Below are 26,994 nucleotides of genomic sequence, written 5' to 3'. Positions count from 1 at the left end.
AGTTTATCTGCTGACAGCAATGAAGTATTATAGATGGGTCTTGGAACTACTTTGAAAACTACTGGCCATCCACTCCCATATCCTTGTCCTGGAAGTCCAGCACTCATCTGTCTAACAGTCTCTTCTTTTGTATGGCATTCTCTACCCCTTAACACCTCTTATATGAGTGAGCCCTCTAATATATTAATAAATCAAGATGGATTTTCTTACTGTAACCCACCATGCTCTTGACTGTTCCCTTTTGTTTCAGAGATCTTAACCCTGATCAAATTACTATATCTGTATATCTAAGATGTACTAATCTTAGTAGCTCCAGAAAGAATGAAAAGATAGAGCCAAAGCAAAAACAACACCCAGTTGTGGCTGTGACTGGTGATGGAAGCAAGGTCCGATGCTGTAAAGAGCAATATTGCATAGGAACCTGGAAAATTAGGTTCATGAATCAAGGCAAATTGAAAGTGATCAAACAAGATGGCAAGGGTGAACATCAACATTTTAGGAATCAGTGAACTAAAATGGACTGGAATGGGTGAATTTAACTCAGATGACCATTATATCTACTACTGTGGGCAAGAATCCCTTACAAGAAATGGAGTAGCCATCATAGTCAACAGAAGAGTCCGAAATGCAGTGTGTGGATGCAGTCTCAAAAATGGCAGATTGATCTCTGTTCGTTTCCAAGGCAAGCCATTCAATGTCATGGTAATCCAAGCCTATACCCTGACTAGTAGTGCTGAAGAAGCTGACGTTGAATGTTTCCATGAAGACGTACAAGACCTTCTAGAATTAATACCCCAAAAAGATGCCCTTTTCGTGGTAGGGGATTGGAATGCAAAAGTAGGAAATCAAGAAACACCTGGAGTAACAGGCAAATTTGATCTTGGAGTACAGAATGAAGCAGGGCAAAGGCTAATAGAGTTTTGCCAAGAGAATGCACTGGTCATAGCAAACACCCTCTTCCAACAACACAAGAGAAGACTCTACACATGGACATCACCAGATGGTCAACACCAAAATCAGATTGATTATATTCTTTGCAGCCAAAGATGGAGAAGCTCAATACAGTCGGCAAAAACAAGACTGGGAGCTGACTGTGGCTCAGATCATGAACTCCTTATTGCCAAATCCAGACTTAAATTGAAGAAAGTGGAGAAAACCACTAGACCATTCAGGTATGACCTAAATCTAATCCCTTATGATTATACAGTGGAAGTGAGAAATAGATTTAAGGGAATAGATCTGATAGAGTACCTGATGAACTATGGATGGAGGTTCATGACATTGTACAGGAGACAGGGAGCAAGACCATCCCCAAGAAAAAGAAATGCAAAAAAGCAAAATGGCTGTCTGAGGAGGTCTTACAAATAACTGTGAAAAGAAGAGAAGCGAAAAGCAAAGGAGAAAAGGAAAGATATTCCCATCTGAATGCAGGGTTCCAAAGAATAGCAAGGAGAGATAAGAGAGCTTTCCTCTGTGATCAGTGCAAAGAAATAGAGGAAAACAATAGAATGGAAAGACTAGAGATCTCTTCAGGAAAATTAGAGATACCAAGGGAACATTTCATGGAAGATGGGCTCAATAAAGGAGAGAAATGGTATGGACCTAACAGAAGCAGAAGATATTAAGAAGTGGCAAGAATGCACAGAAGAACTATACAAAAAAGATTTTCGTCACCCAGATAACCACAATCGTGTGACCACTCAACTAGAGCCAGACATCCTGGAATGCAAAGTCAAGTGGGCCTTAGGAAGCATCACTATGAACAAAGCTAGTGGAGGTGATGGAATTCCATTTGAGCTATTTCAAATCCTCAAAGATGATGCTGTGAAAGTGCTGCACTCAATATGCCAGCAAATTTGGAAAACTCAGCAGTGGCCACAGGACTGGAAAAGGTCTGTTTTCATTCCAGTCACAAAGAAAGACAATGCCAAAGAATGCTCAAACTACTGCACAATTGTACTCATCTCACACGCTAGCCAAGTAATGCTCAAAATTCTCCAAGCCAGGCTTCAACAGTATGTGAACCATGAACTTCCAGATGTTCAAGCTGGTTTTAGAAAAGGCAGAGGCACCAGAGATCAAATTGGCAACATCCATTGGGTCATTGAAAAAGCAAGAGAGTTGCAGAAAAACATCTATTTCTGCTTCATTGACAATGCTAAAGCCATTGACTGTGGATCACAATAAACTGAAAAATTCTGAAAGAGATCAGAATACAAGACCATCTGACCTGTCTCTTGAGAAACCTGTATGCAGGTCAGGAAGCAGCAGTTAGAACTGGACATGGAACAACAGACTGCTTCCAAATGGGAAAAGGAGTACGTCAAGGCTGTATATTGTCACCCTGCTTATTTAACTTCTATGCAGAGTACATCATGAGAAAGCTGGGCTGGAGGAAGCACAAGCTGAAATCAACGTTGCCGGGAGAAATATCAATAACCTCAGATATGCAGATGACTCCACCCTTATGGCAGAAAGTGAAGAAGAACTGAAGAGCCTCTTGATGAAAGTGAAAGTGGAGAGTGAAAAAGTTGGCTTAAGACTCAATATCCAAAAAATGAAGATCATGGCATCTGTTCCCATCACTTCATGGCAAATAGATGGGGAAACAGTGGAAACAGTGGTAGACCTTATTTTCTTGGGCTGCAAAGTCACTGCAGTTTGTGACTGCAGCCATGAACTTAAAAGATGCTTGCTCCTTGGAAGAAAAGCTATGACCAACCGAGACAGCATAGTTAAAAGCAGAGACATTACGTTGCCAACAAAGGTCTGTGTAGTCAAAGCTGTGGTTTTTCTAGTAGTCACGTATGGATGTGAGAGTTGGACCATAAAGAAAGCTGAGTGCGGAAGAATGATGGTTTTGAACTGTGGTGTTGGAGAAGACTTTGCAGAGTCCCTTGAACTGTGAGCAGATTCAACCAGTCAAAGGGAAATGAGTCCTGAATATTCATTGGAAAGACTGATGCTGAAGCTGAAGCACCAATACTTTGGCCACCTGATGCGAGGAAAAGACTCATTGGAAAAGACCCTGGTGCTGGGAAAGATTGAAGGCAGGAGAAGAAGGGGATGACAGAGGATGAGATGGTTAGATAGCATCACCGACTCATTGGATATGAATTTGAGCAGGTGATGGACAGGAAAGCCTGGTGTGCTCCATGGGGTCTCAAAGAGTCGGACATGATTGAGTGACTGAACTGAACTGAAGTTGTACTTATCCCACCCCCAGAAAATGATCTCTGTTCATGCTGCACTAGTCCAAACACAACAGGGACATCCCAGCCAAGTAAGAAGCTCATGTTATGCATGCTTTCCTCTGCCCAGAGTCACCTTCACTTTAGAGTTACTTACTCCTCCCTCCCTCTCACAGACCTCCCAAGATGCTCCCAGCCATAGCAGTGCACAAAGGACTCACCTAGGCATGATAAAGTGTTCTTAGTCACAGCATTTTAGGGATAGATATATGATTTAAGTAAGATCATTTGCAATTCTCCCCAGAGATTTTTTTTAACTGAAATTGTCTGGCAGGGAAGAACTTTCTTTGGTCTCTTGCTATATAACTCTGAGTATAAAAGCTTCCTATAAATGATTATAAATTTCCGGAAACAGCGGCTTAGAGAAGGAAGCCAAAACTTAGGATGAAAAGCAAAAAAGAGAAGGCCCACGTGTCCTTTAAGTGCCTGGTTCCAGCTGTCTCTTCATCTTCCCTTCTGGAAATTTGATTATAGGAGACAACGTATCCCATTTCTTATGCATAAACTGGTTGAATTTGGGCTTCTGTCACTTTCAACAAAGAGATTTAACTAATACAGACTGACACTAAAAAGGATATTGACATATAGGAATAGTGCCATAATGGAACAAAAAAGCAGAAAACTTGGCCACACAGAGGAAAATTGCAAGATGTTTCATCAGAACAGAAGATTTGGAATAGCTATCTTTAAATATCAAAAAGGCTGAGTGCTAGATATCTATACTATGTAACAAATTACCCCAAAACTCAGTGGCTTGAAACAATCACTGCGTGTTATCTTGCAGTTTCTAAGGGTCAGGAATCAGGGAGCAGATTCCTCAAAATCTTTCATGAAGTTATAGTAAAATATTGGCTGTGCTTGCAGTCACCTGAAGACTTGGCTGGCACTGGAAGATCCACTTCCAAAATGGCTTACCAACAAGGCTTTCCACAGGAGGATTCAGTTCTTTGCCATGTTGACCTCTCTGTGGGGCTTCGTGAGTGTCCTCATGACATGGCAGCTGGTTTCCCCAGAGTGAGTAAGCCAAGAGAAAAAATGGAAATGGCAATGACTTTTATGACCTAGCCTTGGAAGTGACATTTTGCTACTTCCATTCTATTATGTTGGATGCATGTCAGCACTAATCACTGTGGGAGAAAACTACACAATGTCATAAATATCCTTTATTTATTATGAACCAAGGATCATTGGGGGTCATCTCAGAGGCTGGATCCCACAGACCATCCCTTGGAAGAGTCCTTGAATATTTTTCATATAGATTCAGAAGTGGAATTGATAACCAATATAAGATTCCAGTAGATTTTGACTCCATATAGATGAAGTCAGTAACAAGGATGACCCTGAAGCAAAACAAAACAAAATGAAAAACCTACTATATCTGACTGTACTGTGCTCTTTAATGTTGAAAGGAATAGCAGAGATCATAGTTTAAGTGATATTAAAGACAAGGTCTTAACTTTACATAGGTTATAAGAGAAGGGGTTATAGTGGTAGATAGGCTTTCCTGGGGCTCAGACGGTAAGGAATCTGCCTGCAATGCTAGAGACCTAGGTTCAATCCTTGGGTCAGGAAGATCCCTGGAGAAAAGAATGCCAACCCACCCCAGTGTTCTTGGCTGGAGAATCCCATGGACAGAGGAGCCTGGCGGGCTACAGTCTATCTATGGGGTTGCAGCTGACACACACTGAGCACACACACATGCCTCGTGGTAGATGACTTCTGAGGCCTCTTTTATTCCAAGTATTTTATGATCTAACAATAGTCCACAGATATATCTTTCTTCATTTAACTCTTGAAACACCTTTTATGAGATGTTGTAAGACCCTGTCCATATCCCATTGAAGTTAACACAATTACTGACTTACATCACTTCCTCTCTTGGCTCCTTACTCCCCACTTCCTAGAATCACCAACACACTAAGCTATTCATGTCTAAATTGTTGTCTCAGGTCTCTTTTGGGGGGAACTTAAACTGAGACCTCCTTCTATTCCAAATCTTATAGCTAAGTATTCTATTTCATAGTTCTGGTTATTTTGATATAAATGCACTCAGTGTATAAACCTCCTACTTTTGAGCAACATATTTTATGTTTTTTTGTTTTCTCACACTCCAGTTATAGACTCCAACACAACGTAGGCCAGAGGAGAAATCTGATTGTTGTCGGTAGCTCAGGGCAGCATGCTGGCACTGGATTAGAAATGAGAAGACCTCATGTCTAGCAATTCTGTTTCTTTCCAGTCATGTGATCTTCTGCAAGTCACTTGACCTCCCTAAGCATCAGTTATCTCACATTGAATTAAATGCTGATCTAAATCAGTGGTCCTTAAATATTTTGAGTCTTTTAAAAACACCCATACAAGTTTTATACTGTTTTCCCTGGAGAAAAACTAATGCACCTGTACATAAATGAATCTGTGCATAATTTCTGATTATTAATGAGGCCACTGAAGCCTATCCATAGCCTCTAGGTAGAGCACTATAGACCCCAGGTTATAATCTTTTGGTCTAGATGCTTTTTAATGTCCCTATAAATTTCAGCACTTAGGATTCAATGAGTAATTGATTAAAGAAATAATGATTTCTTCTAGACTAAGATTTCTCAATAAAGCAGCCTTCCAGCTAAAATCCAGCTGCTTTATTAAACCTGACATTAGATTCAATATCTAATACATTAGAAATTCATACTTGCTCTCCCAGTTACTGTAGCTGCTATGGGGAAAAAAAATAGGGAGTCATTCACTGCCAAGAGACACAAGAAAGAGTCTCTTTCAGCCCAAATCCATATCAACAGTTGGAATTTTTATTAAGCTGATAAACTACTTCCAGAAAACATATGATTTCCTAAAATAAACTTCTTCACCTGACCAAACTGCTCTAAGAGAAGTGTAGGGCAGGAAACTCCATCCCACTTCTCAGGAGTAGAAATATCTCTATACCACTTCTATAGAGTTTTGCTGAATTCTCTCTGCTATCACAAAGGAAATCAATCTTAAATCAGGGCCTAGAAGAGTATAGGCAGGAACAGTGTTTCAGGCCATATGCATGGGTGCTAAGTCGCTTTAGTCATGTCCGACTCTGTGTGATCCTGTGGACCGTAGCCCACCAGGCTCCTCTGTCCGTGGGATTCTCCAGTCAAGAATACCGGAGTGGGCTGCCATGCCCTCCTCCAGAGGATCTTCCTGACCCTGTGACTGAACCTGCATCTCTTAGGTCTCCCCCATTGGCAGGTAGGTTCTTTACCACTAGTGACATGTGAGATGTCCCTTCAGGCCATATAAGATACCCTGTTTCATGCACCACATAGCTTTCTCTACAATCAGCAGCTTTTTCCACAGTCTTCTTGTTAACTGTTGCAAATTAACATATCTGAGTTGCAGGATTTATTATAGTTGGGTCTTTGGAAGAGGTTATAATCAAATCCACTCAAAATCTCTACTGTGAACATATAAGCCGTTTTGTTTTTTTTTTTCCCCTTCTTACAATATTATATAGGCTGCCTCTTCTCTGTGGTGCCCCTAGAATAAATATCAATCCAAATTCTTACAGAACTGACCCATAGAGCTTCTGAGGATTTAAATCTAGTGTTTGAATGTTTGGAAGGATAGTTAACAACAGAATCTAGCCATAGGCCCTTGCTTTTCATCTAGTTAGAAGTCTTCTGTGATTGCTGCTCATCTTAATCAGTGTCTGAATGTTTAATCTGATTTGAATGAAAACAAAACAAGCTTTTATTTATATAAGCAAAGATGTGGTACTTTTTACTACTAACCAGTTGTTTTTAAAGAACTGGCTTATTTAAGCTATGGGGATTTCAACATGCAGTGTTGGTTTACACTTTTAAAATAACAAGTTGTCAGCTTATTTGGCCCAACTGCTTCAACTGGGGACACTAAACACAAGATCAGAGTAATATAGACATTCTGAACATGAATTTAGTGATAACTAAACTTGAAATCAAGTGCTTGATTTGTATATATCAGCCAAGTGACCTTGTGTGAGTTGCCTGACATCTGTAAGTCACTGTTTTCTTACCTGGAAACACTTTTTTACCTTGAAGGGTTGTGGAAGGATTAAACACAGTGTACATAACATCCTCACCAGTGTTGGAACACAACAAACATGCAAGTAGTTAATGTCTTTATTTGATATATGCAATAACTTTAATGTTATACATATTTTAATATAGGAAATAAAGCCCCTGGAAGGAGAGAGGTAGCAAAGCACTTATTTCTACTTTGGCAAAGTTCTTGCTCTGATGAGTGGTTTAGGAGCTCAGCTACTCTAGACAGAGGCTGAACATGTTGTCTGTAGAGCAGGGACAGGCAGGAGACAAGAACAGATGTTGAACCTACCTGTTACAGCAAAAAGGTACTCATCATGTGGTGTATAACTAGAGTAGCTTAAAAGGAACCCTTAAAAATAGAGAACTAGAACAATATTGGGCATAGGCACTTCTGTTCCATAGAGCCCTACCTCAAAGCTCAGAGGAACATGAGATTTAAATATAGGGCTGGTAGACACACTGTCACCAGTGGGATCCTGGGTAAGAACTAGGGGTGGGGGATCTTTGCATGAGGCTATGTGATGATCATCTATTTAAGAGGTTTCATCTGAGGCTTCTGAGTTGAGCCAAATGCTATGATATCTGTGAAATCCTGTGTCCTGCACCACTCCACCCAGACTTTCTTGCTTCCCTCTCTCTGCTCACATAGCATTTTATACCTCTCCACTGACCACTCATCCCACTGGATTTAAAGTCTCTTTATGCAGATATCTTCGCCATTAGACTGTAAGTGATCAGCTCAATTATCAAACTTTGATTTATTACCTCCTCTCATCCCATTGGTGAGAGAAGGATTCCCACCCTACCATTGTGGGGAGGACTGAACACACGTCACCTGACATTGGACACCTGCCACTGAGAGCTGTTTACTAGTCACTTCGGTTCATAGTCTGGTGAAGACTGCTGTGTGCTAGGGCAGGTCAGACAGGTGCAGAGTGAACAAACAGGGACCATGAAAGGCAGGTTTTGTCGTATTAAGATGATGAGGTATGAGGAGGTGGTTGTCTTGTTTGAATAATTCTGTGTATTAGCAGGGAAGTGAAAGTGCTACTCAGGGATAATCAGGAATGGTGCCTGGTCCCTTTGACAAGGACAGTTGTTTGGCTGGGGGACCTGATCTGTGGGAGGAGATAGGGAAAGGAATTTTTGGTTAGGCTCTTTGAGGCTCTCCTGTGGATGGATGTAGATAACTTATCACTTGGCTGAAGTAGTGAACAGAAACAACTGATAAAGAGAGACCAATCTCAGCAATAGTCCTAGACCAGTGTTCTACAAGACAGGATCTCCAGCACCTAGCCTCAGAATCATCTGGGATCCTGTTAGAAATGCAGAGCCCTTACCAATCCTGCTAAATCAGGTTGTCTTCGGAGTTACACAGCATTGGGTATCCAGTTGCAGAGAATTAGTATTTTGTTAAGCTCCCCAGGTGATTCTTTGCACACTGGCGTTTTAGAACCACTGCCCTGGGTGTATGCTGGGGGCAAAAAATATGCCCTAGGCATCCCCAGAGGTTAACAGGTTCACCTAGGGCTCTATCTACTCTCCTGCAACAGTAGAATTCACTTATGTCTCAATACTGTGTACTTTGTGGTTAGTAAGCGTAGAAGCTTTGTGGTCATTTGTCACTGTGTCCTCTCTGTTATCCATTCTGTCCTTCAGTATTCTCCTTCCCTCCCTCAATCTCTCTCATCCTTTCTCCCTCTCTTCCTTCTTCCCTTCCTTTGCACCTCACTGTTCCTCATTGCTTCTTTATTTTTCTCTTCCTTTTCTTCTCTTCATTCTTTAGATATTAACATCAATGCGCAGGCATTGTGCTAACTAATATGAGAGGTGTCAAGATGTTGTTTGTTGGTTCCTACCTTCCAGGGGCTTGCAATACATCAATAGGATTTAAGGTGAACTATTCTCAGATCCCCAGGGCAAATGTATTGAGCCTTTAGAGAATAAAAGAATCCCATCTGCTTGGGACAAGATAAGTGTAGAATCAGGGAAGTCTTCCTGAAAGAGGCTCTTGATAGAATCCTTAAGTACAGGTTAAATTTGGACATAGGGTAAGAGACATCCAGAATGGGAGAAACAAAGGCAGGGGATGTGGAGAATGGGGACCAAGTAGGACCACTTCTCCTTGGCTGAAACAGCAGTATTGAAGCCAAGGAATGGAGCCTTGAGTGAGAAAGGTTGGCCTTTCCAAACACTGCAGGATTCAAGGAGAATTTCTTTTATGCATCACCCTAAAATGTCCTAGAGCTTTGTTCAATAATACTCTGTTAAGAAGGCAAAAGAAATATAGAAAAGCTGTCCAATACTTATTAATCTGAGGTGGAGAGATTGTGTGGTACTGTTTTAGCAGATTTTTAAAAAAATGGTTTGAGGAAAGAGTAGCAATGGCATTTGCATTAGTTGTAGCTAATGTGCATTGATTGGATTAAAATATGACATTATGAATTTTAAAAAAAGGTGTCTGTTGGAAAATGAAATGCCATTGCTTTCAGAAAGGGAAAGGGAAATAAAGTAAGCAGCCTGGATTCTGTTTTGCTTGAATGCTCTGTGTTTAGTAGGAATAGGGTCATTGATTGAAGCTCTTCCCTTAAAATGCATTAATAAAACACAGTTTTAAAGTTAGATAGAAACCATTTAGGCCTTTTTTTCCCAAGGATGTATTATTTGTACGTGCATAATGCATTTATCCTCAATGCTCACCTCAATTAATTTTAAAAGCAGAGTTTCTATGCAAAACAATTTGTCCATTGCACTGCACAATTGAAAAATGTCTGCTTGTTTGTACAAGGAGCCACGTTCTGTGAAGTAACGCAGGTAATAAATTATAGTCACTGTCATTTTCAAAGCCACAAGGCATGGTCTCAATCTATGCCAGGGATGCAGCTAATCTGATTGGCTCTGTCTTGGGGTGTTACATGGATCCAAGAGTTCCTTCTGTTGGTGGACTCAGGGTGTTGGAGGGTAGCTGCTAAAATCTTGGCTTGTAGCTCCAAATGAAAAAAAAATCCCAACCATAAAATCTTGCTATCAGGTGGAAAATACACATGCTCTCTATACTAGGTAAACATTTTCCTGAGCTGGAGATTCAGATAAATATAAATGTTAAAAAGGAAACCTGCTTGAACGTTTTTTTCTTCTTCTTCCTAATTATGTAAATATGTATTACTAGCTCCCTTGTTTCTTCCCTGCTGCTGGCAGCTCATACACTTGAAAAGGTATGTTTTATTCAGGAGAACAAAACAGGCAGGGACATGAGATTTTGGTGAATAATAAATTGATTTTGACATGGCCTTTTAGTTCATTATGAATCTTTAAAATGATGAAATGTGATTCTCTTCCTTCTCTGCTGAACTCCCAGTCATAGGCTGGGATGATGGAGCTGGAGCTAGGAAGTTTGATATCCAGAAAGGAAAGCTGGGATTAAAAGGAAATGTTGAGTTTAAATTCAGAGGATACATTTTTGTGCTTCTATTCATTCATTCTGTCCATCCATCTGCCCATTTGTCCTTTCTCTGCAATGGTTAAGATCATTACCATTGACTTTGGAAGGAGTCAGTTTAAAATTCAGAACCTGGGTCTGCACTTAAGACCAATGATGTTGAGCAGCTCCTTGAAGACTCAATGTCCTCATCTGTAAGATGGGTAACATTAATATCTATTTTAGGTTGTGAGGGATAAATTAGGTATGCATATAAGGAACTTAAATTTCATGCAGTGGTTGACGCTATTAAGTTTTTGACAAATAGTAATTTTAACTCAGTTAATGTGTATTAATAATCTACTCTGTTCCACAGACTATACTGACTGTAGTGTGAATTTTGTAGAGAGCTATCACTCAAGAGCTTTATAGTTTAATATAGGAGAATAGATGTGACTTTAGGTTAAGGTTGGAAATGAAATTGATAAGAAATGATCAGATGTAGAGCTATGCTAGTTAAGAAGGCATTGACCTTACTTCCAGCCATGGGGAAACGGTGGAGGCTCTGTGGAAAGGGTGTTACTGGAGCTGTATTTAGAGGATTTGGAGGGTTTATAGAAAGAGGTTAGCAGGAGGATTCTATCATGTCTACCTATTATAAATCTACTATTGTAATGGAACTCCACATACATATTTTCACTTAATCCTCACTGCAATTTATACCATGATTGGGTGTACTATAGTGATTGACAATATTATGCCATCTTCCTGCAGTTTATAGAGGCAGAAGGACATATCCATGTGAGAGGGTAACAGGCAGGAAGGCCAGGGGTCTCCAAATGGAGGAAATAGGCTGCAAGTGTCAGACTTTTTTTTTCTCCTCTCTCTTAGTCAGCAGGAGGAAACAAACTAGTGTTGTATTTTTTCGCCTTCTCTAAACAAATTTAGAAAGCGGTTTCTCTTAAAACACTGTGTTACCATAATGACACCTGGTTCCACCTGAACTTAACTTTTCTCAAATTTTGAGCTAACCAATACATTTTTCTTATGGAAATGTTTGTCTTAAGCTATGTTAATGTACTGTGCATTTACCCCAGACTCTGCCTTCAAGTCAGTTCCGCCTAAAGGCTCAGAACTGACTTGACAAACCAGTATGTTATCCTCATACATTGTTCTCCTAATCCATGTAAACGAAACTATTAGTATGGTAATCTGCCTTTATACATGATTCAAGTCAATCATTTTATGGCCCAGGATGACTCGCCTGGTGCCAAGATTATCTCAAAATGCATCTTGTTGGTGAGGGGTCTGGTGCTATTCTCTGAGTTTTGAGACATTCCTTTCTTTCATTAACAGACTGCTAGTAACTATATAACGTTCAGCTAAAGACTAGCAGGTGGGTATTCTTTCTGCCCCCTTTGGATGTCTATGTCAGAAGCTTTCTCTATCTCTTTTATACTTTAATAAAACTTTATTACAACAAAAGCTCTGAGCGATCAAGTCTCATCTCTGGCTCTGGATTAAATTCTTCTCCTCCGGAGGCCAAGAATCCCACGTCTTTCGTGGTTCAATAACCTTTCACAGGTTTATACAAACAGATCAAATACCTAGTTACCTCCTCAGTTATATAAAGGTAATGATCACATCTGCCTCAAAAGATGTTTGTGATGATTTAAATGAAGTACCATCAGTAGGTCGAGCCAAATATAAGCACAGAAGTAATAGCTTGGATATTGTCTGAGGGGTGAAGCTGATTGCGATCATTGAGAAGCTCTTCATGATGTAATGAGGTCCCAGTTTCAGTTTTGTCTATTTTTGAACACTGTATTCTTTTCATAGTCTTTGAAAATGGAGAAGACTGAAAAAATGGGTTTAGTGGGTACTTGAATAAAACAGTGACGGGAACACATCTAATTAAAAGGAATTCCTAGACCTAATCTGGGCAGAGAACTTTTTCATGGAATCCCAAAATGTCAGCGATTGGAAATACCTCAGAGATTGTCCAACTTTATAATTTTCAAATAGGAATTTAAAGTTCAGAGTAGTTAAGCCAAGGGCTTTCCAGATGGTGCAGTGATAAAAAAAAATCCGCCTGCCAGTGCAGGAGACCAGAGAGATGCCGGTTTGATCCCTGGGTTGGGAAGATCCCCTGGAGTAGGAAATGGTACCCCAGTCCAGTATTCTCACCTGGAAAATTGCATGGAGAGAGGAGCCTAGTGGGTCACTGCCCGTGGGGATGCAGAGAGTCGGACACGAACGAGTGACTAAGCAGCAGTAGCCATAATTTAAAACGTAAAGAGTAATAGGTAAAATTTATTTTAATAATGTATTTTATTTAGCCCAATATATCCAGAATATTATCAACATAAATATATGTATCAATACATATTGACAACGTATATCATAAATTATTGAGATTAATTTGATATTTTACATTTCTTTTTCCATGATGAGTCTTCAAAATCTGGTGCATGTTTTGTAATTGTAGTGCATCTCAATTTGGACTAGCCCTGTTTCAAGAACTCAGTAGCCACGTGTGACTGGTCAACTGTATGGCACTGCTCTAACTCTAATACACATATCACGGCTCTGATAGACTTATCTCACACGTATGATAGCAGCGATAATAATAACAGCCACCATCATCATCGTCTCATGGCTCTAGTAGGCATTCAGTGACCCACACGACAGGGCTTTTGATCTGTGGAGGCGTCTGGTCTTTGTAAAGTGTTTCTTCGTCTTGACCTGTAATCTGATCCCCTGTAACGTCTTCACATTTGGCCCAGTTCCATCTCTTGAAGTCATAATGTTTCTCTTCCCTGGTCCAGCACTTCAGAGGGTACAAACGTCCTGAGTGAATCGTTTTACCTCAACACCTTTTGTTCCTTCAGTCATTTCTCCAGGACAGGGCTTTGGACCCCTTCTTTATTCAGTACTTTGCTCAAAATGTGCTTTTTTTTTTTTATGTCTCTGGAAACAAATGAACCTGAAATTCCAAAGGAGGCCTGGCCAATACAGCTAGGTCTACCATTCCCGTCAGTTTATATATTCCATTACTTCTAATGCACATTTAAAAGGATTAATTTTTCGGTTTGTCAGCCTCATCACATTGGTTATATGGCATTTATTGCCTGTTAAGTCTAAGTATAATCATGTGGGCTATTTCTAAGTTCTGTATCTCCTACCTTATGTTTGTGCCATTGGTGTTTGAACTCCAAGGTAGGAATTTGCATTTATTTGTTTTATTTCATCTAGGTATATTCAGCTCACAACTCCTACATATTAAGATATGAGGATGTTGCTTCTATCATTCTGTGAATTCTCTATCCTTTTCTGCTTGGCATTCTTAAGTGTGTTAAGCACACTTTCTGTAGCATCATCTGAAGAATTAATTAATATGCTGTTTGGGGGAGGAACTTGTCCAAGAAGTTTGTTTATGTGGTTTATATCTTCATATTTTTTTTCCAACTCACCCTTTTCTATCCTTGGTTCCCTGTCCACTCTCTAATGAACAGTAGAGTTGAAGAACAGGATAGTTGAGTCAAGACTGTGCATCAAAAATCACAGAAATAATCCTATTGGTCAGTCCTTAATCGTTGAGAACCCTGGCCTCATAGCTCCTTTATCTCCCCCCCATCCATTAAGTTTACCTTCCTCCTGGCTCATAATCACACTGCCATGATATCTGCCCTTTGTGCATCTGATATCTTAAGTGCCAAAGACCTGCTTTCCAACCCAGACCTCCCTCCCATGCTTCTGGAGCACTGAGGTCTCTTTTCAGATTCTCTCTCAAATAATCAGTGAAATCATTGAGCTTGAGCCTCTCTCTTTATTAAAAAAATATGGAAAGTTTAAAGCAGTATGAAAGCAGGAAATAGTATAATGAGCCTTGGGTACCTCTCACGTGTACTCAGAGCCAATCTTGTTTCACCTTATCTTTACCAAGTTTCCCCTCTGTTTTGTCAAAGCAAATTACAAATAGTGTATCAGTATTTTATGTTTAAGTAACTCTGCATGCATTTATGAGTAACTATGACTTAAAAAAATACCACACCATCACCTAAAAAGTTCATAATACTTTCATATATCATCAAACATCTTAGATCACTTTTCTCTTGTCTAGCCATACTTCTGAGAGAAGGATATGCTACAGAGAATATTCCTTTGACCATAGCCTTGCTAGACAAAGTAAGAGACCTTCTATTAGGTAAGTAGAATAACATAATTCAAAAATCTAGAAATGTATAGCTGTTTCATAATGTATTGCTTTGGCCACTTACCCATGCAGCTTGAGAGCAGAAGAAGGCAAGAGGGAGTGGCAAGGGTATTTAAAAATTTCATTTGTTCCTTTGGGAACACCCAGTATGTTCTATTAGAGAAGTGTGTTATAGCCCTAGAAATATCCAAGCTTTCCTTGGACCAACTCCTGGAAAATGTATGTGTGAACTGATAGCGTTTTGTGAAATCTTTCATAAGCATCTCATATTTTCCCAGCAGGAATAGCAGTGCATAAATACCAAGAAGAGCAATTTTCCTCAGGCTGTCAAATAGCTGAAATAGTGGATCTGGAAATAAAAGACTGAGGGGGCAAAAATTCATTCAGAAATAACATTTTTGGGTAATTATACCCTACTTGGATTTCCCTGGTGGCTCAGACAGTAAAGAATCTGCCTGCAATGTGAGAGACCCAGGTTTGATCCCTGGGTCAGGAAGATCCCCTGGAAAAGGGAGTGGCTACCCACTCCAGTATTCTTGCCTCGAGAATTCCGTGGACAGAGGAGCTGGCAGGCCATAGTCTGTGGGGTTGCAAAGAGTCAACTGAATGACTAACATACCTTTCTTGATCATGAAGTTGAGTACAATCACAGATCTCTCTTTTTATCCTTCCTCCCTCCTTCCCGTCCTTCTTTTCTTTCTTCCTTACACTTTCTCTCTCTCTCTAATCGAGCTTTCATCTGCTGTTCCCGTGGCAGGCAACAATGTGCGCTGAATTTTACAGTTTACCACTATGACTATCAGGACCCAGCATTGCTCTTGTGAAGTCACTTTTGCCAGGAGCAATACGAGTTAAGGTGTCTACAAACATGCAACAATTTTATAAGTCACTGACTTCATAATTTACTAATGCCACCTGGAATAAAATAAAAACTATTTACTGTGTCATTCATCCATAGGGAGATATGAGACATACTTTCCAACCTGCTCATGTCTCTCATCTCCCCCATGAAACCACCGGGAATAATCCCAATTGGAATTAATCTCTCATTCTCCATTCTGCCATTATGTGTGGCCCTTTTATTAACATAGTTTTAACAGACTGCTCTGAACTACAGTTACTTTTATGGATATGTCTCTTCTACTTGCTGCTGCTGCTGCTGCTAAGTCACTTCAGTCGTGTCCGACTCTGTGTGACCCCATAGACGGCCCCTGTAAATCAGGGACTTTGTCCTATTCACTCACACATCTGTGCACTGCATGTGATAAACAGACATTTGTTGGAATGACACATTTGATGGTATACAAGAGATAAAATTAACACACAAATCCCAAATATAGAAGTTTTGAAAATTCAGTTCAGTAAGCCTTTGTTAACACCTAGTATGTAAAATAAAACATGGTGAAATATATTTAGAGTTTACTATTGTACATGTTCAATACTGTGCTAAGAACTTGGTGGATCATCTTATTTCATCCTCACACTAAATCAATGAGAAAGAAATCACAGTTATCTCTACAGATGAGAAAATGGAGGTGAGGCAAGTTAAGTACCTGCCCAGCTCAAGATGCAGGTGTTGTATTCAACAACTAGCCTGTCCAAATACAGACAACACCAGAGTCCTGTTCTGTTGTTCTATCTGTCTTAGTTTCACACAAGAAGTATATTTACACATGTAAATCCTGTATGTGTCCAGCTGTTAGAATGCAGCATATATACACTTGTCTGGTTCCGCATGATTTGCCTATGCCAGTTGTTATAGCTATCAGTACCCCAAAAATGTAAGAGTTAGATGGATCTCAAAAAGAATCTAGTCTAAATTTCTTTTTCTCATGTGTAGGCAAGGCCAGCAAAGCCATTTTATCTGGATTAAAGCCCAAACTTTTAAGGATCTGATGTACTCACTGCCCTGTCCTCACATCCGCCTTCTCTCTCCTTGTGTGTGTTAGTCGCTCAGTTGTGTCCAAATCTTTGCAACCCCACAGACTGTAGCCCGACAGGCTCCTCTGTCCATGGGATTCTCCAGGCAAGAATACTGGAGTGGCTTGCCAGTCTCTTCTCCAGAGGATCTTCCTGACCCAGGGACTGAACCCTGATCTTCTGCATTGCAGGCAGGGTCTTTACCGTTTGAGCTACAGGGAAGTCCTCTTCTTTGCTTATTCCAAAATAGCTATACTGGACTTTTTGTGTTTCTCAGACACATCCCCTCAGGGTCTTAATCTGGTATTCTCTTGGCCTTGATGCTTTTCTTCCAAATACCCGCTGGTTGATCTCCTATCTCTTTCATGGCTTTACTCAAGTATCGCTTCCTCAGTGAGCCAGTTTAATGCTGGATCTTGTCCTCCACCCTACCCACCCCAGCACTCTCTGTTTCCCCTTACCCAGTTCAACATTTTATGTGCTTCATAGCACTCATTATTCTCTAACATACAACTTAATTCACTTTGTTGTATTGATTTTTTTTTGATCAGTGTTTCCTACTGAGAACACATTTGTAAGCTCTATGAAGGCAGGAATTCTTGTCTTTTTTTGCCTTAAATTGAAGAAAGTAGGGAAAACCACTAGACCATTCAGGTATGACCTAAATCAAACCCCTTATGATTATACAGTGGAAGTGACAAATAGATTTAAGGGACTAGATCTGATAGACAGAGTGCCTGATGAACTATGGACAGAGGTTCTGGACATTGTACAGGAGACAGGGATCAGCGTGATGAACTATGGACAGAGGTTCTGGACATTGTACAGGAGACAGGGATCAAGACCGTCCCCATGGAAAAGAAATGCAAAAAAGCAAAGTGGCTGTCTGAGGAGGCCTTACAAATAGCTGGGAAAAGAAGAGAAGCAAAAAGCAAAGGAGAAAAGGAAAGATATTCCCATCTGAATGCAGGGTTCCAAAGAATAGCAAGGAGAGATAAGAAAGCCTTCCTCAGCGATCAGTGCAAAGAAATAGAGGAAAACAACAGAATGGGAAAGACTAGAGACCTCTTCAAGAAAATTAGAGATACCAAGGGAACATTTCATGCAAAGATGAGCTTGATAAAGGACAGAAATGGTATGGACCTAACAGAAGCAGAAGATATTAAGAAGAGGTGGCAAGAATACACAGAAGAACTGTACAAAAAAGATCTTCACGACCCAGATAATCATGATGGTGTGATCACTCACCTAGAGCCAGACATCCTGGAATGTGAAGTCAAGTGGGCCTTAGAAAGCATCACTACGAACAAAGCTAGTGGAGGTGATGGAATTCCAGTTGAGCTATTTCAAATCCTCAAAGGTGATGCTGTGAAAGTGCTGCACTCGATATGCCAGCAAATTTGGAAAACTCAGCAGTGGCCACAGGACTGGAAAAGGTCAGTTTTCATTCCAATCGCAAAGAAAGGCAATGCCAAAGAATGCTCAAACTACCGCACAATTGTACTCATCTCACATGCTAGTAAAGTAATGCTCAAAATTCTCCAAGCCAGGCTTCAGCAATAAGTGAACCGTGAACTTCCAGATGTTCAAGCTGGATTTAGAAAAGGCAGAGGTTCCAGAGATCAAATTGCCAACTTCTGCTGGATCATCGAAAAAGCAAGAGAGTTCCAGAAAAACATCTATTTCTGCTTTATGGACTATGCCAAAGCCTTTGACTGTGTGGATCACAACAAACTGTGGAAAATTCTTGAAGAGATGGGAATACCAGACCACCTTACCTGCCTCCTGATAAATCTGTATGCAGGTCAAGAAGTAACAGAATCAGACATGGAACAACAGACTGGTTCCAAATAGGAAAAGGAGTCCGTCAAGGCTGTATATTGTCACCCTGCTTATTTAACTTCTATGCAGAGTACATCATGAGAAACACTAGGCTGGAAGAAACACAAGCTGGAATCAAGATTGCTGGGAGAAATATCAATAACCTCAGATATGCCGATGACTCCACCCTTATGGCAGAATGTGAGGAAGAACAAAAGAGCCTCTTGAAGAAAGTGAAAGAGGAGAGTGAAAAAGTTGGCTTAAAGCTCAACGTTCAGAAAACTAAGATCATGGCATCTGGTCCCATCACTTCATGGCACATAGATGGGGAAACGGTGGAAACAGTGTCACACTTTATTTTTTGGGGCTCCAAAATCACTGCTGATGGTGATTGCAGCCATGAAATTAAAAGACGCTTACTCCTTGGAAGGAAGGTTATGGCCAACCTAGATAGCATATTTAAAAGCAGAGACATTACTTTGCCAACAAATGTCCGCCTAGTCAAGGCTATGGTTTTTCCAGTGGTCATGTATGGGTGTGAGAGTTGGATGGTGAAGAAAGATGAGCGCCGAAGAATTGATGCTTTTGAACCGTGGTGTTGGAGAAGACTCTTGAGAGTCCCTTGGACTGCAAGGAGATCCAACCAGTCCATCCTAAAGGAGATCAGTCCTGGGTGTTCATTGGAAGGACTGATGTCGAAGCTGAAACTCCCACACTTTGGGCACCTCATGCGAAGGGTTGACTCATTGGAAAAGACCCTAATGCTGGGTAGGATTGGGGGTAGGAGGAGAAGGGGACGACAGAGGATGAGATGGTTGGATGGCATCACTGACTCGATGGACATGGATTGGGTAAATTCCGGGAGTTGGTGATGGACGGGGAGGCCTGACGTGCTGCAATTCATGGGGTCGCGAAGAGTTGGACACGACTGAGCAACTGAACTGAACTGAATATATTTCCAAATGCTGAAAGTAGTGTCAGAGAGTCAAAAAATAGTGATTGAAGATATGAATGGTCTACATAAGGGTGCATAGCTGGCCAGTGCCAGGTGCTGAGGTAAAACCTAGGTGGATTCCCACTGTAAGATGCTTTTCATTCCCCCATGCTAAAATTTGAGGTTATAGAGGTGACCTGGCTGAGCACCATTTGAGATAAAGGCAGACACTGAGCCATACGGAAGAACAGTCACTTAATTCCTCTTTTAGCCTTTGGAGAGAAGTTTGGAAGCCTGACATGTCAGCAAAGGGAGAATAGAGATCACAGAAGAAAAGAAATCTCAAAGATTTGTTGAGAATCTACCATCACCGAAGGCTGTACAGTAGCCCTCATATACTTTATTTCATCTAACATTTGTAAAACATTACTTCCATTATATAGATGAAGAAATTGAGTCTCAAAGAGTTAAGTAACTCTTCCCTGGCTGCAGGGCTCATATCTAGATTCAAATGAAAAGAAGTCTGTTAAGAATCTCGCATCTAAGACATCTCTTCTACCCAAAGAGATTTAACGTCCCAAAGGAAGTAGAATAGTTTTTGTAAAGTGCTTAGTAGTTAAAACATAGAGATTAATATTTATAGCAGGTATACAAGAAGAGACAGCTATTTTCATATTCATTTAATGCTCAATGAATTATTGAGTTTCTGCCACATTCAAAAGACTGTACCATGAAGTTACATGTAAGCTCTCTACCACTGAAATATTCATACCTAGTATCAGCCAGGCATTGGGGTAGGGATTAAGAATGCAGATATTAAAGCTGCTGCTGCTGCTGCTAAGTCGCTGCAGTCGTGTCCAACTCTGTGCGACCCCATAGACGGCAGCCTACCAGGCTCCGCCATCCCTGGGATTCTCCAGGCAAGAATACTAGAGTGGGTTGCCATTTCCTTCTCCAGTGCATGAAAGGGAAAAGTGAAAGTGAAGTCACTCAGTTGTGTCCGACTCTTAGCGACCCCATGGACGGTAGCCTACCAGGCTCCTCCATCCATGGGATTTTCCAAGCACATGGTGCCTACTTTGAAACAGTTCACAGTCAGGGTCAGCTTCTCAATGATTTGAAAAAAGTGAAAGAAAAAAAAAAAGTAAGATGAAACTTAATTGAAAGGTACAGTAGATAATCCATTTTTGAGACTAACTGAGCCCTTAACATGCTCCAGGTACTTGGTTAGGCACTTGAAACAAAGGAGTGTGCTCATAGTGAAATGGCCCTGATGGACTTACTGGAAGAGACTGTTGTTCGTGAAGTAGTCATACAGTTGTGTGAGTCCCAACCATCGGTGCTGTGATGGAAAACTAGAGAGCTGAGATGCTCCATTAACAAATGGACCTGTTTCAGACTTGCGGACAGTGAATGAGAAGTGATCATTGGATATGGCTTTCCTGAGTGAGTGTCAGAGTAAGCGCCACATAGTGTTGGGTATTTTAAATGTTTACTTTTTATTGGGTTATAATTGCTTTGCAATTTTGTGTTTGTTTCTCCTGTACAACAGAGCGTATCAGCTATGTGTATACATATATCCCCTCCCTCTTGAACCTCCCTCCCAATTCCCTGCTTCCATCACCTCCCCTCTCCCAACCAGGTCATCACAGAGCCCCAAGCTGAGCTCTCTGTGCTATATAGCAGCCACATAGTGTTTTAAGGATTTTCAAAGAATTTTCTTGTCTCTTAGCTCAATAGATCCTCACCACAGCTTCTGGGTGGCCTGGATTATTAACTTTATTTGATAGGTGTAGAGACAGTCTTAGAGAGACTGGAGCACGGTTCCTCAGATTCTTGGCTTAGAGTGCTTTGCACTATAGCTCAGTCAGAAAACAAGTCTGATGAAACCATGTAACCAGGCACGGGGCTGATCTCCATAAACAGCAGCTTACTTGCCCTTTGTGAGTTTTAAGTCTGCTCTACCCATGCCCCACTCCCCACCTGGAGCTATTTCACAAACATATTCTTGATGCTAAGGGAGGGTCAGGAAATTGTGTAGGTGTTTCACTGAACTGAGGATCTGCTCTTAGAAGTAATTAAAATAATGGTGATGACTGAGTCGGTAATTGTATCTTAGAACCTGCGGCAGTCTATCCCCCACCCATTGAATTCTCCCAGTATATTGTTTGCTTGTCCAATTCCTACTCAGTATTCAGGATCCAGCTCAAATAGCACCTCCTTTGTGAAGCCTTCCCTGATTCTTCTATTATTTAAAGACTTGCCTTTTTTGTTTTGAGGAAAACTGATTCATGCCTCCAATAGAGCACTTATCACACTGCATTGTAATTACCTGCATTTTCCCAGGTTGGCTGTCCCATGTGGGAATGGACTGATAGAGTCACATTAATAGAAAAAGGAGCTAATTCATTTCTCAGCCTTGTTATTATTTCAGGTTTCCTAACACCGGATAAATTTTGCTTATTTTTCAGAGACCCCATTGCAGGATTGAGAGCGCATTTCCCTTGTGCTCGTGAATGAGTCCAGTCAGGTTTCTCCTGATGGTGTCACTGCCTCCACTGTCCTCTGTGGACGTTGCCATTTGTTGGGGTCCCCACTGTCTGTGATACCACATGAGGCTGCTTCCCTTCTGACGTCAGTTCCTTGTTGGAGGTTGGGTTCCCTGGGAAGCAGACAGTGGGATACAGTTGGGAGTATAACAGGTTCTAGGGAGTAACACAGGTGAAAGGAAAGACGGCAGGGGGCGATGTCAAACTGTGATGCCAGTCAGACAAACTTCCTGCCAGTCCAAAAGGAAGCTTGAGAGTGAAGGCTTCCTCTCAGAAGAGCCCCATGTTTTACAGAAATGGCTAGTTGTGTATCATTATTGCTCAGTCATGGGTTGAGGGTCATCCTGAGAGTACCAGGCCCTTGGCTTGAAAACTGAGGCAAAACTTTACGACTCTTAACAAACTACCCTCCTCATAGCCCAGGGGGAGTCTTTTCTCACAGAGGGTCTGAGCGGAGAGTCTGCATGTCTGCCAGATGCAGTGTGTGCAGGAGCCAGCTTGTACTGGAGCAGATGGTTAACTTGCTAGGAATTTTGCAAGCTAATTTGAACACAGCCATTATCAAAAATCGATTATATAAATTTGCAAATAAGTATATTAAAAACAAAGTTAATAAATACTCAAAACTCATCATTTCCTAATTAGTTTTTTTACATTTTACTATTATCTATGCTCCTGAGGATATGTGTGTCAATTGTACCTCTATAATTGTAACTCTGTGTTTATATTATACTCTATAATACAGTGACATCACATCACATTGGTAGTTTGAAATTGGTCATATTGAGAGTACTTATACCGTGAAATCTAGCAAACTCAACAAACCAGAGCTAGACTTATTGTTTTGTTCGTTGTCTAGACATAAGAAACTGATAAAGAAAATGTCAATAATACAAACTATATATTAAGGTGTGTTATGTCTGAAGCCAGTACATTGTGAATGGAGCAAAAAATTTGAGGAAATGTTCTTCCAGTACTCAAAAACTATTAATATTATCCAATTCAGCAAAGAAGTCGTGATTGACAATGAGTGAAGTTCTGACATATGTTTTACTTCTTTGACTTTCATCGTACTCATTAGCATGAAGAAAATATCAACTAACATTCTTGTCGGAACTACACTTGTCAGTGGCAACCATAGGTTGGTTATAGGTACAAGGGTTCCATAAACATCAAATGAAAGCATTCTCTGAGAATCCATTGGTTCTGTGGGATTTACAATAAAGAATGTTGTATATTTTATCATTAATTGCAAATTGTATGTTATCCATTTTTAAAATTAGTAAAGTTTATATGAAGCTTGTTATGAATGTATAATATTAAATATATATATGTACACACACACACACACGTACACACACATTTTCTTTTCCTGGAAACCCAGTTGTTAAACTTTTACCAACATACCGCTGCTCAGAGGCCCTTTGCCTGGTGTCATTAGCCCAATTCTCTGCTGTCATTTCCACTGAATTCCCTACCTTAGGTGCTCTTACTCCCTGAAAGTGCCAACTGGACTACGATCTCTCTTGCTCTCAATGTGCTAAACCAAGCCAAGCTCAGACAGAGAGGTCCTCTCTTCTCCTTTAGGGACAGGGTACAAAGGCAATATTGCCTTGTTTTTTAATTGCTTACAGAGTTTCTGTGAATGCTCTACTTTCAGTTTTGACTCACAGTATTCCCTCCTCTTTCTCTAAGGACTCAGGCATGAGTCCATGATGGGATGGATGAGAAAAGGAAGTTGGAGGAGGTTGACATTATATTAAGAGTTTTCTATCCCCTCTACTATTCAAGGCTTTGTTGTATGTTGTCTACCTGAATCTCTCCCAGAACAGTTCTCAGTACTTCATGTTAAGGCACATCAGTGATTTTAGGTTACTAATTTCCCAGACCTTCTTTGAACACAGTTAGGACCAAGCTGGGCTTCTCTCACTCACATGTCCCAGTGATGCTCTGACTTTCCCAAGGGAAGTGTTCTCACCTTTCCCTCTCTAGCACCCAGATGTGACATGATAGGCACTGAACAAATCATTGTCTAATGAATAAATGTCATGCAGCAGACAAGGAAAGATACCAGATGTATAGCCTCCAATGGTGAAATTTTCATTAGTCCATACTGAGAGACATACTCTCCTATCACCGAGAAAGTATTATGGTCTGGGCCACAATACACACATGAAATGGCAGGAATTGAGTGAGAGGTTTAATGGGTACCATTAAAGCAGCCATGTGAATCTTTCTGTATGCTCTCTCCTAGGTGATCTATGCTCCTCAAATTCCATTTTAAAGCCTTCTTTTCCCATTTTTTGAGCTGTTGAGCCCTTGTGTAGAAATAGTCCTGTTCCTTTGTTCTAATATTTCAAAATCTTCCTGGCCTTTCCTGTGAGCATATGTCCTCCTGCTTTTGCCCGGTTTTGATGATATCTTTGGTAATATCTTTTAAGGTCTCAGAGTCAGTGATTGGAGGTACTGTCATATCCCTTCCATTATCATGAGTTACAGATGGCCCCAGGATGTCCTAGATGGGGGAAGCAAACATCTCAGAAGCTGTTCCCATCATTGCTGTTTCAGGTGATGACAAGGACTGGCAAGATCACTTAAGATGCATGTATATAAGTCGTTATATATATAATACTCCCTAAAGCGAAATAGTCCCTGTGTCTTTTCCAACCTTAGGGAGGCACAAACAGTTCCCCCACTGCATCCAGGTGAAGTTCCAATTCATTTTCCCTGGCTTTCACAGCAATCACCATTGTGACCTTGGCTGTCTCATAAGTAAATAATATATTTTACTCTTGCTCTGAACCAGCTATTGTACTAGAACATTTCAATGAAGTAATAAACAAAATAGATGTGATCCTTGCCTCCTTAGTATGTATAATCCAATTTAAAAATGGATTAAAATGAGTACAATGAAATGAAAAGCAGAACAAGTCTATAGAGTAGGGGCCCAGCTCAGTCCAGGGACTTAGAGAAACCTCTGAGGACATAACCCCTACCATGGCATCCTCAAAGTGAGCAGAATTCAGCTGTAATAATTATTATTGCAAACACTCATATAGCCATTTATGTTGGACATTGATAAATGCCTTGCTGTGTGTTCATTTAATCCTCAACCACACGAGGTAAGTACAAGTATGATTAAATGGAGACAAATGGAATTAGAGTAACTTGATAAAATGTCACGCGGGTGATAGATATCCAAACCAGGTTTCAACACAACAGTCTGGTCCCATAATCCTTATTCTTTTTTTTTTTTAAATAATTGTGTTTATTTATTTTTAATTAATTGATGATTGCTTTACAAATCCTTATTCTTAATGATGCTCTGAAACTCACCTCTCAGGTGCATAAGATATGTCTAATTATTATTCTTTGAATAAATGAAGGAAGAAAGAGAGAGAGGGATGAGAGGGAGTGTGGAGGAAAGAAACAACATTCTAGACAGAGAAACCAGAAAATGCAAATGACCTGAGGGCAGAGAGAGCAGGATGTCTTGTGTCAGTGAGATGACATTCAGTGTGGTTGGAGAGTGGGAAGGAGACACAGCAAGGTGTGTCTGAGGCTGGCAAGGTTATAGCACCCCATTGCCCAGGTAAAGGATGAGGTCTGCCCCTCGAGAGCAGTGTGAGGCTATTGCTTAGTTTTAGGAAGGAGAGTGATCTGATGAGATATGTTGTTTTCAAAGATCACTTGGGCTGTAGTATGGAGAATGGATTGCAATAAAGAAACAACTATAGGGAGAATAATTAGGAGGCTACTTCAATAATCTAGGAGTCAGATAAGATGATCAGAGGCAGTGGAGGAGGAGAGAAATGGAGGAGTTCAAGCTATATTTAGAAGATGAAATCAACCAGCCAGATGCGTCCCCACAGCACACTATATCTACTGTGGCTTCTGAACCTTGGCTCACGTTGTTTCTGGGGCACCTGAAGTACCCTCTTCCTTCTATCTGAACTCCTTCTTTCCTGATAAACCCAGCCTAGGACTGCTATAGTTATTACTTTGGTTTTGTATACAGAAAACTGATCTTTGTGTTTTCAGCTACCATTGTAACTGGATCTATTTTATCTCCCCATATTAGAGAAGCGCCAAGCCAGCTACTGCGCCATATGTTTCTCTGCAGCTGCACAGCTGCTCTCACGCGGCTTTGTGGTTACCAGACTCAGTGTGGAGTGGGGAAGTAACTGCTCTGTTGTACACAGCGTGGGACTAAGAGTCAGAAATCTGGTCCCCACTAGCTGCATTACCAAATAAGTCATTTTTTTAGTATTCCTATTTTCTAATCTATAAAATGGGTACAGTTCCCTCTACATTAACCACTTCTAAGGAGTCAAATGTTGTGGCTAGAATAATCCAAACTGATGATCAATGTGAAAATACTTTGTATTATATTTTTAAAATTTCTTTTGAAATATAGTTGATTTACAATGTGGTGTTAGTTTCTGGTGTACCGTGAAGTTTCAATTATACATCTGTCTATCTGTCTATTCTTTATTGGGTTCTTTTCCATTATAGATTATTACAAGATATTGAGTATAGTTCCCTGTGTTGTATAGTAGATCCTTTTTGTTTATCCATTTTATGTATAAAAGTGTGTATCTGTTAATTTCAAACTCCTAATTTGTCACCCTTCCCCTTTTTTCCTTTGGTGACCATACGTTTGCTTTCTATGTCTGTGAGTCTCTTTCTATTTTGTAAATAAGTTCATTAGTATAATTTTTTAGATTGCACATATAAGCAATATCATATACTATTTGTCTTTCTCTCTCTGACTTATTTCACTTAATATGATATTCTCTGGGTCCATCCATGTTGCTGCAA

The 26,994-nt window shown here is 40.4% G+C and overlaps 1 protein-coding gene across 1 annotated transcript in view; it reads left to right on the top strand.

Annotated features, from left to right (window-relative positions):
• The window catches only part of LOC145508725 (uncharacterized), a 617,339-nt gene extending 596,568 nt beyond the window's left edge, over nucleotides 1-20,771 (top strand). Inside the window, exons 5-6 of the transcript XR_014055568.1 lie at nucleotides 14,857-15,424; nucleotides 17,032-20,771. The gene's annotated coding sequence lies outside the window, so the exon portion shown is untranslated. The remainder of the gene's footprint in view (nucleotides 1-14,856; nucleotides 15,425-17,031) is intronic.
• The last annotated feature ends 6,223 nt before the right edge of the window (nucleotides 20,772-26,994 follow it).

This window comes from Giraffa tippelskirchi, chromosome 6 (genome assembly GCF_054371585.1).
Source record: "Giraffa tippelskirchi isolate mGirTip1 chromosome 6, T2T-mGirTip1v1.2.pri, whole genome shotgun sequence".
NCBI lineage: Eukaryota > Metazoa > Chordata > Mammalia > Artiodactyla > Giraffidae > Giraffa > Giraffa tippelskirchi.
Note: the sequence above shows the minus strand (reverse complement) of the source record. Positions and strands in the feature narration are given on the sequence as shown.